General features: G+C 50.3%; 1 protein-coding gene across 3 annotated transcripts in view; it reads right to left on the reverse strand.

Annotated features, from left to right (window-relative positions):
• Positions 1–18747, reverse strand: part of LOC137421956 (WD repeat-containing protein 7-like) — a 523854-nt gene that overhangs the window by 388461 nt on the left and 116646 nt on the right. The gene's annotated exons all lie outside the window — the stretch shown is intronic.

Here is an 18747-nt window from a genome sequence, read left to right on the forward strand (position 1 = left end):
CCCAATCCCCCATTCCCTAGTCCCATTGCATGTAAATAACAATCAGTAGAGCCGACCTTCCCCTTATTCCCCCATTGAATGTCGTGCCCAGGTCCACCGCACCACACGTAGCCAACTTTCGGACATCTTCCTAGTTATTCTTAATCTATGTCAGTTAAGGCCTCGTTTCCATTAATTATGACTCTTCGTTGCACCAGAATGTGATTATATGGCATCAGTAGTGAGTTTAGGACCTTTCCCATACCTCCTCCCATCTTCTTCCCCAAACAACAACAATAACAACAACTACAACAACAATTACAACTACAACTACGACTACAACAACAGAGGGGCGGGGAGTGTGCGTCCTCACACCGGCTCGGTTACCCGCCATGACCATACGCTCCACGGCGTTACCCCGAAGGGGCTGGCTGTCAGCTCCTCGTCAGGGGCGGAGCCAGTAACCCCCCCACGCACCCAATGAGAAGCAACGTGCCGATTCCACGAGGCGGAGCTAACGAGCCGAGGGCGTGTCACTCCCCGCCGGATATACGCGGCCCCGCGCCGGATGTGACGTCAGATGCGCCCCCAGCCTGGAGAGAGAAGTCGCCACCCCTCGAGCGCTGCAATACCTCCACCGCATCTCTTAAACTGGACCGTACGTGATCCTGCCCTGAGCCCAGGTGCACCTGGAGCGATCGCTACCCGCCTGTCCTTTGCATCAAACCCCGTGTGAGTGAGCCTTGTCCCGTTTATCTGTCGTCCGTTGGGGTTAATATAAGTGTGTTTAAGTGCCCACCTTCCTATGTTTCCCTCTTGTCCCTGTAATCTAAACCTTCCGCATTATTGTAATAACAACCTTTGAGAACCGTATCCCTGGTGTCGTGTCGTATTAATTCCAGCCGTGTGTCTTCTTTTTCCTTCATTGGTCTAGCATAGCGCGATTAGTCAACGTTCGGGCACAATCGGGTAACTTGTGCAGACGTGGTCATACCATAAAACCGCTCGGTAAATAACATCCAAGCCACGTCTGTAACAATTGGTGTCGAGGAGTGGAATTCGAACCCGGGACTAAATTAGTTAGGCCCAAATTTTGGGAGGGAAAATCGAGCCGGAGCGCGTACGGCGCTCGACCGAATCGATTCGGAGCGCGTTTCCCGCGCGAAATTATAACGGCGAAATTTGAATTTGTTTTACGAAAATATAAAAATAAAAAACCGAATTTTGAAAGTCGCGCTATGGCGGATCAAGACAGCTGGGGTCCGGTAAAGGAGAGTGAGGTAGGGTCGATCCAGGACCAAAATGAGGGACAGGAGGAGAGCGAAGCAGTGAGGGCGGCAGGTTCGCAAAATAGCGCCGTCACGCACGAAGAAGCGGGCGCGCAAAATGGCGCCTCGCTGGTCACCGTGCCCGCGACCGAAGTAGCGCCGCTGGGAAGATTGGAACTTTTTTTTATACAAATGACGGCCCTTATGGAAAAGAATAGTGAGCGATTGGAAAACCAAATGGGGGTAATGGGAAACCAAATGGGGGTAATGAGGGACGAAGCGAGGGCTCGGAGTGAGCAATTGGGGGTAATGAGGGACGAAGCGAGGGCTCGGAGTGAGCAATTGGGGGTAATGAGGGACGAAGCGAGGGCTCGGAGTGAGCAATTGGGGGTAATGAGGGACGAAGCGAGGGGTACCAGTGAGGGGTTAGACAATAATTTTGAGGAGTTAGACAAGAAATTTGGGAAGATAGACAATAATTTTGAGGGGTTAGACAACGGGATAAAAGAAGTGAAAAATGGGTTAATGGGGGTAGAAAATAGAATGGCTGCCCAGGAGAATCAGATAGAGGGAGTGAAAAATGGGTTAGAGGGGTTAGAAAACAGTATGGAAGGCAAATTGAGGGACATGAGGGACCAAGCGGAAAGGGAAGTTAAACAAATGGAGCAGCAGATAGAGGGGGTCAGAATGGGGGTAGAAACCAAACTGGATGCTCACAGGGAGGAAATGGAGCAGATGAGGGTGGCATCTGGGCAGGAGATGCAAGTGATGGGAGAAGAGATCAGAAGAGGAGTGAGTGAGGAGGTCGGAGGAGTGCGCGAGGAGGTGAGGCACTGTGAGGAGCACATGGAAAAGGAGGTGAGAAAGGGGACTGTAAAGTTACAAGGGGGCATAGAGGACCTGACGCAGGAGGTGGAACAGCTGACGGAGGGACAAAAAGGACTAACGGAGCAGGTTCAAAGGAACACTGCAGTATTAGGAGGTTTAAAAGCGACACAAAACGACATAAAAAACGACTTAATAGCGACAAAGAGGGAATGTCAGATAGTACGTGAGGGACTGACAACGAGGTTGGACGAGGTGATAGAGGTAATGGAGACGAAGGACCGGCAGGTGAGGACGCACATGGAAACGGTCAAGGTAGCCTTGGAGGACGAGCTTGAGGAGACGTACTGGGGAATAAAAGAGGTGAGGCACAAATTAGAAGAAGTGGAAGAAGGGGTGAGCGAAATTAAGAAGCGACGGAGAGAGGATAACAAAGAGATAAAGGAGGAAGTAAAAGAATTGGTCCAAAGTCTGTGTTTGGATCGTGATGATGTGCTCATTAACCGGATGAGGGATTCGCAGGTGATGGAGGAGAAGCGAAGAGGAAGAGGACCCGGTGTAAGTGGTGACCAATATGGTCGTGCGTATGATGCGCCAGGTGATTTAAGAGGCTTGGGGTTCGAGATGGACCCGGGTGTTCGTGAGAGGCCACTGGTGAAGTGTGCGACAGGTCTGGTGTGCGAAAGAGGAGGTGTGCGAGAAAGTCTGACTCTGGGGTGTGTGAGGAAAAAGTGCGTGCCAAGGAGTGAGGGTGCTGGCGAGAGTGAGTCGGTCGTAGCGCGTGTGCGAGGGAGCACATGGAAGCGTGGTGTGGTGAGTGTTACAGAGGGTGTGACGGGAGAGTGTGCGCGAGAAAGGTGTGTGACGGACAGGTGCATGAGGAAAGAGTGCGCTGTCAGAAGTAAGGAAGAGTGTCCACCTGTGGTGAGTGTTACAGAGGGTGTAACGGGAGAGTGTGCGCGAGAAAGGTGTGTGACGGACAGGTGCATGAGGAAAGAGTGCGCTGTCAGAAGTAAGGAAGAGTGTCCACCTGTGGTGAGTGTTACAGAGGGTGTAACGGGAGAGTGTGCGCGAGAAAGGTGTGTGACGGACAGGTGCATGGGGAAAGAGTGTGCTGTCAAGAGTAAGGGTGAGTGCGCTGTCAGGAATGGAGGTGAAAGTAGTGAGAGTGACATGGAGCGTGAGTTAGTTGTGACAGGTGAGCGAGGATGTACACCTGGGATGGAAGGATGCACACCTGGAATGGTAGAGCGTGAGTGGGAATGCACGCTGGAATTGGTAGTGAGGCACGTGGTTGGGTGTGCGAATGAGAGCACACCTGTGATTGTCACAGAGGAGGTGACAGAGGAGGGGGCGCGAAGAGGTGTTTTGGTGAGGTGTGCGACCAACGAATGTGTGCCAAAGTGTTCGGTGGTCAGGTGTGTGACCAAGGCTGTGAGTGGAATGGGTGTACCTGGGTGTGTAAGGAAGGGTACGAGGAGCATGGGCACAGCTGGATGTGTGAGCAAGGAACGGGCTGCGGGGTGTAAGCAAGCAGGTGAAGCATCGACGGTGACCGGGTTAAAGGTTAGGTCGACTTTTAGCCGAAGCGGGCCCTCGGTGCGTGCCGGGTTTCGCGTGCCGCGAGAACCAGCGGGGATCCGAGCCACGGCGGGTTCGAAAGGACCGCCGTGCGCGATCCGTGCTGGGCCTCGCTTTGAACGTCCGTGCTCCACTAGGCGGAGCGGGCGGCCCGATAGAAAGAGTCGTCATGGCGACCACGTTTTGTTGAGGCATGCCGGCAGGTCGAGATCGGGACATTGGATGGCTCCACGCCGAGGTGATGCGTGGGATCTCGGCCCGGGTAAGCCCCCGTCCCTGCACCGAGTGCCGGACGCATCCAGCCGCAGGCACAAAACAACCAGCATTCATTGTTTGGCTTTACGAAGCCGGGCTTTGGACAGGGATTGGCGCACCGAGAGGTATTAGTGAGTCGACTGGGTGATGAGGTTAGTGTATTGGACCCAAAATTAGAGAAAAACAAAATTTGATGATTGGCAAGGGATTGGCAGTAGTGATTGGCAGATGATGGGTAGTGATTGGCAAATTTTTAATTTGTTGCAATTGGATGTGCAACATTGGTAGTGAGAGACCCCCGATGGGGTGGGATGGCATCCCTGCCACCTTTCCCATATGGGGGCAAATGCGCAATAGCTTATGGGGTGTATGGCAGTGAAAACTAGCCCGGGTGGGTTAGGATAATGATAGGGATCTAGAAGAGATTGACATTAGGTAACGTTAAGATTAGTTAGTGACTGATACCTGTAGTGGGGACGCAGGTAGATTAGTATGGATGATAATGACGAGGGAGCGCAATAGTTTAAAGGGACGACTGGGAAGCGCAAGTTTCAGAAGGGAGTAGTTAGCTGAGATGATGCCGTGTTTGTGAGAATTGAACAGGTGTGATTGCACAGGTGTGCAACTGGACAGGTGTGTGGAGCAGTGTATGAGTAGTGAGTGTGTGGATCAGCGCGAATGCGCTTGGGGAGAGAAGGGTGCAGGTGGCACCAGGTGTGAGAGCACAGGTGTGCAGGTACAGGTGTGTGGAGAGAGTTGGAGTGAGTGGTACGGAGTGGTGTGCATGGTGCGAAGGTGTGGATGGGGGAAGAGTGGACCCCTTTCACGAGCACCCGGGGCGGGTAGTGTAAGTGTTAGGTAGAGGGTGCAGGTAAATTGTGGTTGGATATTGGCATTTGTGGTGCGGTTGCAGAATGGTGTTGTGGATGGGTGCATTAGTGTTGTGGAAATGGCTGGGCGTGTAGCCTGTTAGTGTGTGTAGTTGGTTGGGCACTCCACCACTGTGAGGATGTCGGCCAGGTGAGGCCGCAGGTGGGCTCTGGGAGCCGGTAGTTGTGAGTGGGTGCCTGAGGATCCCGGGTGTGGATCGGGCAGCCCAGTGCCAGAGAGGGCACGGAGTGGGGAGAGAGCCAGAGGGCCTTCCCCTGGTAGTTAGGTTAGGGTAAGGAGCAGGTAAGCTCGGAGGCAACTGCAGTGGTGGAGGTGTGCAGGTGGGTAGACCCACTGGGAGAGGTACACGTCGCAGCCCAGAAATTGTACGAGGGCACCGGGAGATGAATCGGGGGAGTGAGACCCCAAATTGAAAAGCACCACAGTTTGGCCAATGGGAATTGGTTTTTAGAACCCATAGTGTAAGAGGGCCAATGGTTTGGCCGGAGAGAGACCCCGGGTAGTGTAAAGTTGTTAAAGTCATTTAGGAAATAGTTAGGATTGATGAACCTGTCGCACCATACGCAGCCACTTACCTGTGGTGATGATGATGACTCCACACCTGTGTTTTCTTTGTTTGTGTTGCAGAAATGAGAATTGCTGTTGGATTTGTGAGACGCATCACGACGTGGATGAGACATTGGGGTGATTCCATCTCTCCCTCCCTAGGAGGGACTGATGATGAATTGGTGATGGCAAATTTTGATGAGAGTTGAAAATGGCAAATTTGATTGGTTAGGAGGGAGAGAAGACGAATTTGGTTTATGGGAGGAACGGGGAAGACAGTAGGGATGTTTGTTGATTTGTAAAGTAGATGTTTATGGGTAGTGTTGTGTTTTGTGGATACAGTAAGGGGTAAGGGAGGGGCCATGTAGGTTACCTGGTGGGGGGGGGGGGGGCGTACGATAGGAACGTACCTGTCTCACCTGGTTCCCATGTGCCCCCAGTGTGCATCACCTTACATTGCGTGCACTTTTGCGCCCTTACCACCTTACTCACTTGTCTGCTTCTTTTGTCTCCCACCTCCGAGGATCTGGCTTTGGGGTAGAGAGAGAGGAAAGAGAGGTGCTGGCTGCGCAGTTGTGGGCCTGCACTTTCGCTGTTTGCTGCCGGGATCGATACACCATATGGACCGCAATGTTTGTGGCCACCCACAATGGACCGCAGTTCGTTTGCGGCCAAGCACCACCCGGGGATGGACCTATGGGTCAACGTGGCACCTATGCCATACAGGTGAACCACTTTTAGTTGACACCAAGTGCACCACAAGAAGAGCAAGAGACACCTGCAGGGTTAGGGGTTGTCGCATTTATTTTTATTCCAATGAACAATGGTGACTGCACCGATTGGTGGTGGGGTGGTGCTGTTGATGCTCGGGAAGGGTGCTCTGCACGTTATTAAAGGCCGTCGGCCACAGAGCACTCGTGGGTTGGTGTATCGATGTTGGCAAGCGCGCTCTCTCTATGCATAACATCTGCATGTGTTCCTCCAAAAAAAAACAGGTCCTGGATCGTAGTGTAAATAGCAGCGTAGTCTTGTAAATAATGCTCCCTACCGGCTGTATGTTTAGTTTGAGAATTCTTTCCGGATTCGGTTATCCTGTGGGTGTGTTTCTGTGAGGAGAAGGGTGCAACGTCGCAGGGGGACATATTTACTCATTTGTGAATATCTGTAAAACTGTCGCACTCAGGGTAGAGTTAATAGTAGAGGGAACTACATTGCGTGCCACACTAAAGTAGGTAAAAATTTATCGGGTCGGGACGCCCCGAGGGTAGAGAAGGGTGCAATGTTGCGAATATGGAATTTGGCCTCCATATCCGCTTGTAAATATTCCCCTATTTTCTCCAATACTCCCCAACTTTCCCCAATCCCCCATTCCCTAGTCCCATTGCATGTAAATAACAATCAGTAGAGCCGACCTTCCCCTTATTCCCCCATTGAATGTCGTGCCCAGGTCCACCGCACCACACGTAGCCAACTTTCGGACATCTTCCTAGTTATTCTTAATCTATGTCAGTTAAGGCCTCGTTTCCATTAATTATGACTCTTCGTTGCACCAGAATGTGATTATATGGCATCAGTAGTGAGTTTAGGACCTTTCCCATACCTCCTCCCATCTTCTTCCCCAAACAACAACAATAACAACAACTACAACAACAATTACAACTACAACTACGACTACAACAACAGAGGGGCGGGGAGTGTGCGTCCTCACACCGGCTCGGTTACCCGCCATGACCATACGCTCCACGGCGTTACCCCGAAGGGGCTGGCTGTCAGCTCCTCGTCAGGGGCGGAGCCAGTAACCCCCCCACGCACCCAATGAGAAGCAACGTGCCGATTCCACGAGGCGGAGCTAACGAGCCGAGGGCGTGTCACTCCCCGCCGGATATACGCGGCCCCGCGCCGGATGTGACGTCAGATGCGCCCCCAGCCTGGAGAGAGAAGTCGCCACCCCTCGAGCGCTGCAATACCTCCACCGCATCTCTTAAACTGGACCGTACGTGATCCTGCCCTGAGCCCAGGTGCACCTGGAGCGATCGCTACCCGCCTGTCCTTTGCATCAAACCCCGTGTGAGTGAGCCTTGTCCCGTTTATCTGTCGTCCGTTGGGGTTAATATAAGTGTGTTTAAGTGCCCACCTTCCTATGTTTCCCTCTTGTCCCTGTAATCTAAACCTTCCGCATTATTGTAATAACAACCTTTGAGAACCGTATCCCTGGTGTCGTGTCGTATTAATTCCAGCCGTGTGTCTTCTTTTTCCTTCATTGGTCTAGCATAGCGCGATTAGTCAACGTTCGGGCACAATCGGGTAACTTGTGCAGACGTGGTCATACCATAAAACCGCTCGGTAAATAACATCCAAGCCACGTCTGTAACAATATATATATATATATATATATATATATATATATATATATATATATATATATATATATATATATATATATATACATATATATATACATACATACATATATATATACATACATACATATATATATACATACATATATATATATACATACATACATATATATATATCAAGTAATGAACGGCGGTTGGGAATTATATCCACGATATCCATTTTTCCGTTCTCCAACCTAAAGCTTTGTCTTTAAAAACTCAACGTTTCGGCCAGCAACCCAGCGTGCGCCGAGCCTCCACTAGCCTTCATCAAGAGAAGTTCCCTTGTTCACCTCCTCCCAGATATATCTGGGGAGAGGGGTGGGCCTATTCTATCAACCAATCACAAAGCTGCGTTGCGAGACCTCGTGACCATGGACCCATGCTCGGCTTATGTTGCAAGTGTTTTGTGCGTGTTTGAGCGGTGTATTGTGTTTTGTTGTCCGTGTTGCCTGTGTCGGCTATGTCCCACTTTGTCTTTGTCCTCCTCCACGCATCGGTGTGTCTCTGGTGTACTTATGCATGAGAGGTCCGTATGCCTGTGGTAACGCCACAGTCTCCTCTGTCAATGGTGCCCGCGTTTGGCCAGTGTGCCAGGCCTCCAGTATTCGCCTCCTGGCCCGGTTCGGGGATGCCGCCAGCACGTTCACATTGTCCCATAGAGGAACATGGCCCGCCCTTATTCCATGCTTGGCGATAGCAGATCTTTCTGGGTGATTACACTCAAAGGCCTTGTGGTGTTCATTAATGCGCTGGCCTAAGGTTCTTCCAGTCTCGCCTATGTATTCTCCACCACAGTCACATGGAATGGTGTATACCACACCTGTGCAATCATTCTTCAGTCTTTTGTCTTTGACCTTGGTCAGTGCACGTCTCAAGGTGTATATAGGTTGGTAGTTGACCCTCACCCCGACCGGTCTCAAACGCTGGGTTGCTGGCCGAAACGTTGAGTTTTTAAAGACAAAGCTTTAGGTTGGAGAACGGAAAAATGGATATCGTGGATATATATATATATATATATATATATATATATATATATATATATATATATATATATACATACAGTATATATATTGTTGCGGATATGGGATTTGCATCCATCCATATCCGCTTGTAAATATTCCCCTATTTCCTCAATACTTCCCAACTATCCCCAATCCCCCATTCCCTAGTCCCATTTTCTGTAAACAACACTCTGTAGACCCGACCTCCCCCTATTTCCCCCATTAAATGTCGTGCCCAGGTTCACCGCATCTCATGTAAGACAACTATAGGACATCTTGCTAGTTATTCTTAGTCTATGTCAGTTAAGGACTCGTTTCCATTAATTCTGACCCTTCGTTGCACCAGAATGTGATTGTATGGCACCGTTAGGAAGTTTAGGACCTCCCAATACCTCCCCGCAGCTCTTCCTCACAGTTCAACAACAACAACAACAACAACAACAACAACGAGCGCAGGAAGTGTGCGTCCTCACTCCGGCTTGGTTGGTAGGGGGTGTTGGGAGGGCACCAGGCCTTCCCAACGAGCCGCCATCAAACATGTGCTTGCCGACGGGGTTACCAAATAGGGGCTCCCTGTCAGCTCCTCGTCAAGGGCGGAGCCCGGTAACCCCCGCACCCAATGGAAGCGGCGGTCCGGCCCCAGTGGGGCGGAACCAACCAGCCGAGGGCGTGTCACTCCCCGCTGAGCATGCGCGGTGAGAGGGGGGTGACGTCAGATGCGCGCTGAGCTTGGAGAAAGAAAGACGTCCCCTCCGAGCGCTGTGAGACCTCCCTGCATCTTCTGGACCGTGCTTTATCCTGTCCCCGAGCCAAGGTGCACCTTGTGCTATCAACCTACCTGTCCCTTCCTGCCATCAATCCCTGTGTAAGTCTGCCTTGTTCCGTTTGTCTGTGGTCTGTCTGGGCTAAGATAAGACGGTAATTAAGTGCCCATCTCTTCTGTGTCTTTACCTCACTGCCTTGTAATCTACCCCTTTTCTCCACCACTGTAATTATACCCTCCTGCGGAGGGAGGTCTTGAGAACTGTACCCCTTGCGTCGTTTCCTCTTTCCCAGTCGTCGTGTCCTTTCTATCATTGATTTGGCATAGCGCGATTTGGCCAACGTCTGGGTGAATCGGGTGAGTTGGGGAAGAATCGGGGGAACTGTTCGGTCGCGGTAATACCAACCGCTCGGTAAATAACATCTTTATCCGCGTCCGCAACAATTGGTGTCTGGGAGTTAGATACGGACCCGAAGCGCGCTTAACGCGCTCAAAATTACAAGTCACCGAAATTTGATTTTGTTTTACAAAAAAAACCCCGAATTTTGAAAGTCGCGCTATGGGAGATCAAGACGGCTGGGTTCCGGTAGAGGAGAGTGAGGCAGGGTCGATCCAGGACCAAATTGAGGGACATGAGGAGAGCGAAGCAGTGAGGGCGGCAGGTTCGCAAAATGGCGTCCTCGCGCACGAGGTTACGGGCGCGCAAAATGGAGCCTCGCAGATGGCTACGGCGACTGCGCCCGCGACCGTAGCAGCGCCGCTGGTGGATTTGAACCTTTTTTAAATACAAATGAAGGCCCTTATGGCCCAGAATAGCGAACAATTGGAACAAAGAATGGGCAAGCAATTAAGGGAGGACATGGGGGCCAATAGCCAACGATTAGAACAAAGGATGGGGTCCAATAGCGAGAAATTGAGGGAGGACATGGGGGCCCAGATCGGAGGGTTAGGGAGTAGAATAGAGGGATTAGGAAACAAATTTGAGGGACTAGACAACAAATTTGAGGGATTAGCCAATAGATTAGGGGAAATACAGGAGGGGCTAACGGGGGTAGAAAACAGAATGGCCGCTCAAGAGAATCAAATGGAAGGGATGAAAAAGGCGTTAGAGGGGTTAGAAAACAGTATGGAAGGCAAATTGAGGGACATGAGGGACCAAGCGGAAAGGGAAGTTAAACAAATGGGGCAGCAGATAGAGGGGGTCAGAATGGGGGTAGAAACTAAATTGGATGCTCACAGGGAGGAAATGGAGCAGATGAGGGTGGCATCTGGGCAGGAGATGCAGGTGATGAAAGGGGAGATCAGAAGAGGTGTGAGTGAGGAGGTCGGAGGAGTGCGCGAGGAGGTGAGGCACTGTGAGGAGCGCATGGAGAAGGAGGTGAGAAAGGGGACTGTAAAATTGCAAGGTGGTATAGAGGAGTTGACGCTGGGAGTAGAACCGCTGACAGTGGGATAAAAGGAGTTGGGGGACCAGGTAAAGAAGAACACAGCAGTAATAGAGGGTTTAAAATCGACACAGAAGGAGATGAAAAAGGACGTAGGGGTAATTAAAAAAGAGCGTCAGACGGTACATGAGGACCTGACGAGGAAAATGAACAAGGTGGTGGAGGTGATGGAGGTTAAAGAGCGGGAGGTGCGGGAGCACATAGAAAAAAATAAGGTGGAGTTAGAGGAAGAACTTAAGGGGGCGCACGAGGAGATGAAGGAGGTGAAGCAGAAATTAGAAGAAGTGGAAGAAGGGGTGAGCGAAATTAAGAAGCGACGGAGAGAGGATAAGAAAGAGATAAAAGAGGAAGTAAAAGAATTGGTCCAAAGTCTGTGTTCGGATCGTGATGATGTGCTCATTAACCGGATGAGGGATTCGCAGGTGATGGAGGAGAAGCGAAGAGAAAGAGGACCCGGTGTAAGTGGTGACCAATATGGTCGTGCGTATGATGCGCTAGGTGATTTAATAAGCTTGGGGGTCGAGATGGACCCGGATGTTCGTGAGAGGCCAAGAGTGAGGTGTATGGCTGGTCCGGAGTGTATGGAACGAGGGTGCGAGCGAGAGGGTCCGGTGATGGGAGAGGTGCGAGGTGTGAGTGAGCAAGGTTGTGGTGGTATGGAATGGGTAGCGGGTTGCGGAAGCGTGACCCATGCATCGACACCAACAGGGGTAGTTTTTAGAGGGACAGGGGAGGCACGGGAGACCCTTAGGGGTAATGTACTGTGGGGGCCCGGCCGGTTCGGCCCCGCGCTGACCCCGCAGGGGGCGACGCACGGAGTCCGGCAGGCGGGCAACGACTCACATACGAGGTGGTCCCACAAGGTCCCACTCGCGCCGTATGACGGTGGGTAAGGGTGGCATCCCTGCCAACCTTCCCATGATTGGGGCAAATGCGTTATAGATTATGGGGTGTATGGCAGTGAAAACTAGCCCGGGTGGGTTAGGTTATATTGATAGGGACTAGAGGTGACTATGGGTGACAAGATTTAAGGAAGAGACTTGGTACCTGTAGTGGGGACGTAGTAGCTTAGTGTTTGATAATGACGGGGGAGCGCTGAGTGTAAGGGAAGACGGAGGAGCGCGAGTTTTAGAAGGGAGTAGACAGAGCAGATGGTGCAGTGTGAATGGAAGTGCTGGTGAGCAGCTTCAAATGAGGCATCGGTGAGGCAATGCTCCGAGGTGTGTGTGAGTGTACAAGTGATGAATGAGAGCATTGCGGATGAGTGTCATGGTGAGTAGTGAGTGTTGTGGATCAGCGCGAATGCGCTTGGGGGAGAGAAGGGTGCAGGCGGCACCAAGTATGAGAGCACAGGTGTGCAAGTACAGGTGTGTGGAATATATGGAGCAGAGAATGAGTGGTGTGGAGAGAGTTGGAGTAAGTGGTACGGAGTGGTGTGCGTGGTGCGAAGGTGTGGATGGGGGAAGAGTGGACCCCCATCATGGATACCCGCGGCGGGTAGTGTAAGTGTTAGGTAGAGGGTATAGGTAAATTGTGGTTGGATATTGGCATCTGTGGTGCGGGTGGAAGAATGATGATTGGATGGGTGCATTAGTGTTGTGGAAATGGCTGGGCGTGTAGCCTGTTAGTGTGTGTAGTTGGTTTGGGCACTCCACCACTGTGAGGATGTCGGCCAGGTGAGGCCGCAGGTGGGCTCTGGGAGCCGGTAGTAGTTGTTGTGGATGGGGCCCGAGGATCCGGAGGACGGACCCGGGTAGCCCAGTGCCAGAGGGCACCGAGGGGTGACAGAGCCAGGAGGGGCCTTCCCCAGTTAGTTAGGTTAGGGTGAGGAGCTAGGTAAGCTCGGGTGGCAATTGCAGTGGTGGAGGTGTGCAGGTGGGTAGACCTGCTGGGAGAGCTACACGTCACAGCAAGAAATTGTGCAAGGGCACCGGGAGATGAATCGGGGGAGTGAGACCCCAAATTGAGAAGCACCACAGTTTGGTCAATGGGAATTGGTTTTTAGAACCCATAGTGTAAGTTGGCCAATGGATTGGCAGGGAAAGACCCCGGGTAATGTAAAGTTGTTAAAGTCATTTAGGAAATAGTTAGGATTGATGAACCTGTCGCACCATACGCAGCCACTTACCTGAGGTGATGCTGATGACTCCACACCTGTGTTTTCTTTGTTTTGTGTTGCAGGAAAGGAGAATTGCTGTTTGGATTTGTGAGACGCATCACGACATGGATGAGATATTGGGGTGATTCCATCTCTCCCTCCTTAGGAGGGACTGATGATGAATTGGTGATGGCAGATTTTGATGAGAGTTGGAAATGGCAAATTTGATTGGTTAGGAGAGAGAGAAGACGAATTTGGTTTATGGGAGGAACGGGGAAGACAGTAGGGACGCTGTTGATGTGTAAAGTAGATGTTTATGGGTAGTGTTGTGTTTTGTGGATACAGTAAGGGGTAAGGGAGGGGCAATGTAGGTTACCTGGTGGGGGGGGGGGGGGGGGCGTACGGTAGGAACGTACCTGTCTCACCTGGTTCCCATGTGCCCCCAGTGTGCATTACCTTGTATTGCGTGCACTTTTGCGCCCTTACCACCTTACTCACTTGTCTTCTTTTGTCTCCCACCTCCGAGGATCTGGCTTTGGGGCAGAGAGAGAGGAGAGAGAGGTGCTGGCTCCGCAGTTGTGGGCCTGTACTTCCGCTGCTTGCTGCCTGGATCGATACACCATATGGACCGCAATTTTTGTGGCCGCCCACAATGGACCGCAGTTCTTTTGCGGTCAAGCACCACCCGTGGATGGACCTCTGGGTCAACGTGGCACCTATGCCATACAGGTGAACCACTTTTAGTTGGCCCCCCTGACGGCCACAATTCAGAAATGGACGCGGTTGGCGCCTTTCTTTATTTCTAAAGAAGCCAGAAGGCCAAGTGCACTCCATGAAGGCAAGACCAGCGGCAGAACATTGGCCGGCTGCGACACCACCGGTGACCATGGACACTTAATTGTGCATTTTTATTGAACACTTTATTGGTGCACCGGATGGTGCTGACTGTGCGTAATAGGGTGGTGCTTTTGGTGCTTGGAAGGGGTGCTCTGCACATTATTAAAGGCCGTAGGGCCACGGGGCACTCGTGGGTTGGTGTATCGATGCTGGCATGCGTGCTCTCCCTATGCATAACATCTGCATGTGTTCCTCAAAGAACAGGTCCTGGATCGTAGTGTAAATATCAGTGTTGTATAAATAATGCTCCCTACCGGCTGTATGTTTAGTTTGAGGATGCTTTCCGTGATTCGGTTATCCTGTGGGTGTGTTTCTGTTAGGAGAAGGGTGCAACGTCACAGGGGGACATATTTACTCATTTGTGAACATCTGTAAAACTGTCGCACTCAGGGTTGAGTTAATAGTAGAGGGAACTACATCTGAGTGCCACACTAAAGTAGGTAAAAATTTATCGGGTCGGGATGCCCCGAGGTAGAGAAGGGTGCAGTGTTGCGGATATGGGATTTGCATCCATCCATATCCGCTTGTAAATATTCCCCTATTTCCTCAATACTTCCCAACTATCCCCAATCCCCCATTCCCTAGTCCCATTTTCTGTAAACAACACTCTGTAGACCCGACCTCCCCCTATTTCCCCCATTAAATGTCGTGCCCAGGTGCACCGCATCTCATGTAAGACAACTATAGGACATCTTGCTAGTTATTCTTAGTCTATGTCAGTTAAGGACTCGTTTCCATTAATTCTGACCCTTCGTTGCACCAGAATGTGATTGTATGGCACCGTTAGGAAGTTTAGGACCTCCCAATACCTCCCCGCAGCTCTTCCTCACAGTTCAACAACAACAACAACAACAACAACAACAACGAGCGCAGGAAGTGCGCGTCCTCACTCCGGCTTGGTTGGTAGGGGGTGTTGGGAGGGCACCAGGCCTTCCCAACGAGCCGCCATCAAACATGTGCTCGACGGGGTTACCAAATAGGGGCTCCCTGTCAGCTCCTCGTCAAGGGCGGAGCCCGGTAACCCCCGCACCCAATGGAAGCGGCGGACCGGCCCCAGTGGGGCGGAACCAACCAGCCGAGGGCGTGTCACTCCCCGCTGAGCATGCGCGGTGAGAGGGGGGTGACGTCAGATGCGCGCTGAGCTTGGAGAAAGAAAGACGTCCCCTCCGAGCGCTGTGAGACCTCCCCACATCTTCTGGACCGTGCTTTATCCTGTCCCCGAGCCAAGGTGCACCTTGTGCTATCGACCTACCTGTCCCTTCCTGCCATCAATCCCTGTGTAAGTCTGCCTTGTTCCGTTTGTCTGTGGTCTGTCTGGGCTAAGATAAGACGGTAATTAAGTGCCCATCTCTTCTGTGTCTTTACCTCACTGCCTTGTAATCTACCCCTTTTCTCCACCACTGTAATTATACCCTCCTCCGGAGGTCTTGAGAACTGTACCCCTTGCGTCGTTTCCTCTTTCCCAGTCGTCGTGTCCTTTCTATCATTGATTTGGCATAGCGCGATTTGGCCAACGTCTGGGTGAATCGGGTGAGTTGGGGAAGAATCGGGAGAACTGTTCGGTCGCGGTAATACCAACCGCTCGGTAAATAACATCTTTAACCGCGTCCGCAACAATATATATACACAGTGCATTCAGAAAGTATTCAGACCCCTTCACTTTTTTCACATTTTGTTATGTTGCAGCCTTATGCTGAAATCGTTTAAATTTAACTTTTCCCTCATCAATCGACACTCTATACCCCATAATGACAAAGAGAAAACAGGATTTTAGAAAGTTTTGCAAATTTATTAAAAAGAAAAAACTGAAATATCACATTGACATAAGTATTCATACCCTTTGCTATGACACTTGAAATTTAGCTCAGGTTCCTCCCATTTCTCTTGATCATCTTTGAGATGTTTCGACACCTTGATTGGAGTCCACCTGTGGTAAATTCAATTGATTGGACATGATTTGGAAAGGCACACACCTGTCTATATAAGGCCTCACAGCTGACAATGCATATCAGAGCAAAAACCAATCCATGAGGTCGAAGGAACTGCCTGCAGAGCTCAGAGACAGGATTGTGTCGAGGCACAGATTTGGGGAAGCCTACAAAAAAATTCCTGCTGCATTGAAGGTTCCCAAGAGCACAGTGGCCTCCATAATTCTTAAACGGAAGAAGTTTGAAACAACCACGACTCTTCCCCAAATAGTGTAAGGCCAAACCGGCCAAACTGGGCAATCGGGTTAGAAGGGCCTTGGTAAGAGAGGTGACAAAGAACCCGATGGTCACTTTGGCTGAGCTCCAGAGATCCTGCGTGGAGATGGGAGAAACTTCCAGAAGGACAACCATCACTGCAACACTCCACCGATCTGGGCTTTATGGCAGAGTGGCCAGATGGAAGCCAAACAGTTCAATCTTGGTTTCATCAGACCACAGAATCTTGTTTCTCACAGTCTGAGAGTCCTTCAGGTGTTTTTTTTGCAAACTCCAAGCGGTCTTTCATGTGTCTTTCACTGAGGATAGGCTTCCGCCTGGCCACTCTGCCATAAAGCCCAGATCGGTGGAGTGTTGCAGTGATGGTTGTCCTTCTGGAAGTTTCTCCCATCTCCACACAGGATCTCTGGAGCTCAGCCAGAGTGACCATCGGGTTCTTGGTCACCTCTCTTACCAAGGCCCTTCTCCCCCGATTGCTAAGTTTGGCAGGGCGGCCAGCTCGAGGAAGAGTCCTGGTTGTTCCAAACTTCTTCCATTTAAGAATTATGGAGGCCACTGTACTCTTGGGAACCTTCAATGCAGCAGGAATTTTTTTGTAGGCTTCCCCAAATCTGTGCCTCGACACAATCCTGTCTCTGAGCTCTGCAGGCAGTTCCTTCGACCTCATGGCTTGGTTTTTGCTCTGATATGCATTGTCAGCTGTGAGACCTTATATAGACAGGTGTGTGCCTTTCCAAATCATGTCTAATCAATTGAATTTACCACAGGTGGACTCCAATCAAGGTGTAGAAACATCTCAAAGATGATCAAGAGAAATGGGAGGCACCTGAGCTAAATTTCAAGTGTCATAGCAAAGGGTCTGAATACTTATGTCAATGTGATATTTCAGTTTTTTGCTTTTTAATAAATTTGCAAAACTTTCTAAAATCCTGTTTTCTCTTTGTCATTATGGGGTATTGAGTGTAGATTGAAGAGAGAAAAAATGAATTTAAACGATTTCAGCATAAGGCTGCAACATAACAAAATGTGAAAAAAGTGAAGGGGTCTGAATACTTTCTGAATGCACTGTATATCTCTATCTATACCTATATCTCTATCTATACCCATATCTCTATCTATTCCTATATCTCCATCTATACCTATATTTCTACATCTCCACATTTATATATCTCTATTGTTACGGGGTCCTCTGTAATCCCCCGGTCTCGGTAACCTCCGAACCCCGAGAGGAACCCCGGCAGAAAGATATATATGTTATTCCGTGTCACAATCAAACACTAATGAAACCATCCAGGAAACCACCAAAGGAAACAATCCAAATCAATAAGGAAACCACACCCTTGGTTGGCAATGAACAAATATTATATTAAAAGCACATAAAAAGAACCATACAACAATGGGGGCAATCAGCCCTACAATCAAATCTTAAAATGGTAACCTAGCTCAAACTCACGGCACCCCCAGGGACTTAATCGAGCCCTTCTCAATGTCTCTGGAATACAATGGTGCTCCCGGCGAAGAGGCGATGGCGATGAGGCGGGTAAGGAGATGTAGGTAAGGCGGGGACCGTCACGTGGTCCCAGCCAACCCCAATTGGTGGTGGTAAGGGGAATCCCAAAGACGCTATCCAAACGTGCACATACACCGTGCAGTCGCGAACCGCACCATATTCTTCAAAGACCTCTGTCGTGCACACACATCCTCGGCAAATCACCGGAGGGCGGGACCAGAGGACGCGGCTACCCAAGGGTCCGCGAACGACGCGCGAGGTCCCCGAAATGGCGGTCGGTTCTTCCTCGGGCCGCAGCCTCTAGGCGAGGATTCTCCGGAATCTCACACCTGTACCTGGCTTCGCAGGCTTCTCCACGACACCGGCGATAACAACGATCGCACGAGATTCCTTTCCAGGACTCAAAGTTCACTCTCAATGGACACACGACCACGCTGGGTACGGAGCTTTTACCAACGCCTCGTTTCACCTCTGCCTCACGCGCTCTTCTTCTTCGCTCCACCTCTTCCGGTGCCCTATCCGATTTCCGGCATCATTTTTGTCATGAGCACTTTTAAACCTTTTAACCACAATAACCCTTACTGAGAACCAACAATAATAATAACACCAACAATAATTAGGGCCGAATCCGTAACACTATATATCTCTCTCCTTATAATGTTGGCCTGCACACTTCCCCTGAGAAGTTATTGTTCCATCTAAGAATTCAGGTAATCTTGATATACAGTGAACCCTCACCAATCCAAATCTAGGTTTAGAACTCTCCTTTTTTAAAGTTAAATGTAACCTGTTCGTGTCCAGTGATTTCTGTGGTAGTGACAGTACATTCCCAACAAACCAACAATAACAGCAATCTGTTGCAAGATCACTGTCGACTTTATGGTGCTCAACAAACGCTCTAACCAGAACTTAGCAGATGACTTTAGAGTTTGTAAAGATTGACCTCCAATTATTCCACCTGTAAAAGTCATGTTGCGACATTTCCGGCTATTTCTATCATTACTGGGCAGTGTGGTCAGCTTTTCCGCCGTAGCACCATTGAGACAAATAGTGGTGATGGAGGTTACCCAAGGCATCATGAG

This window comes from Myxine glutinosa, chromosome 2, assembly GCF_964187855.1.
Source record: "Myxine glutinosa chromosome 2, kmMyxGlut1.1, whole genome shotgun sequence".
NCBI lineage: Eukaryota > Metazoa > Chordata > Myxini > Myxiniformes > Myxinidae > Myxine > Myxine glutinosa.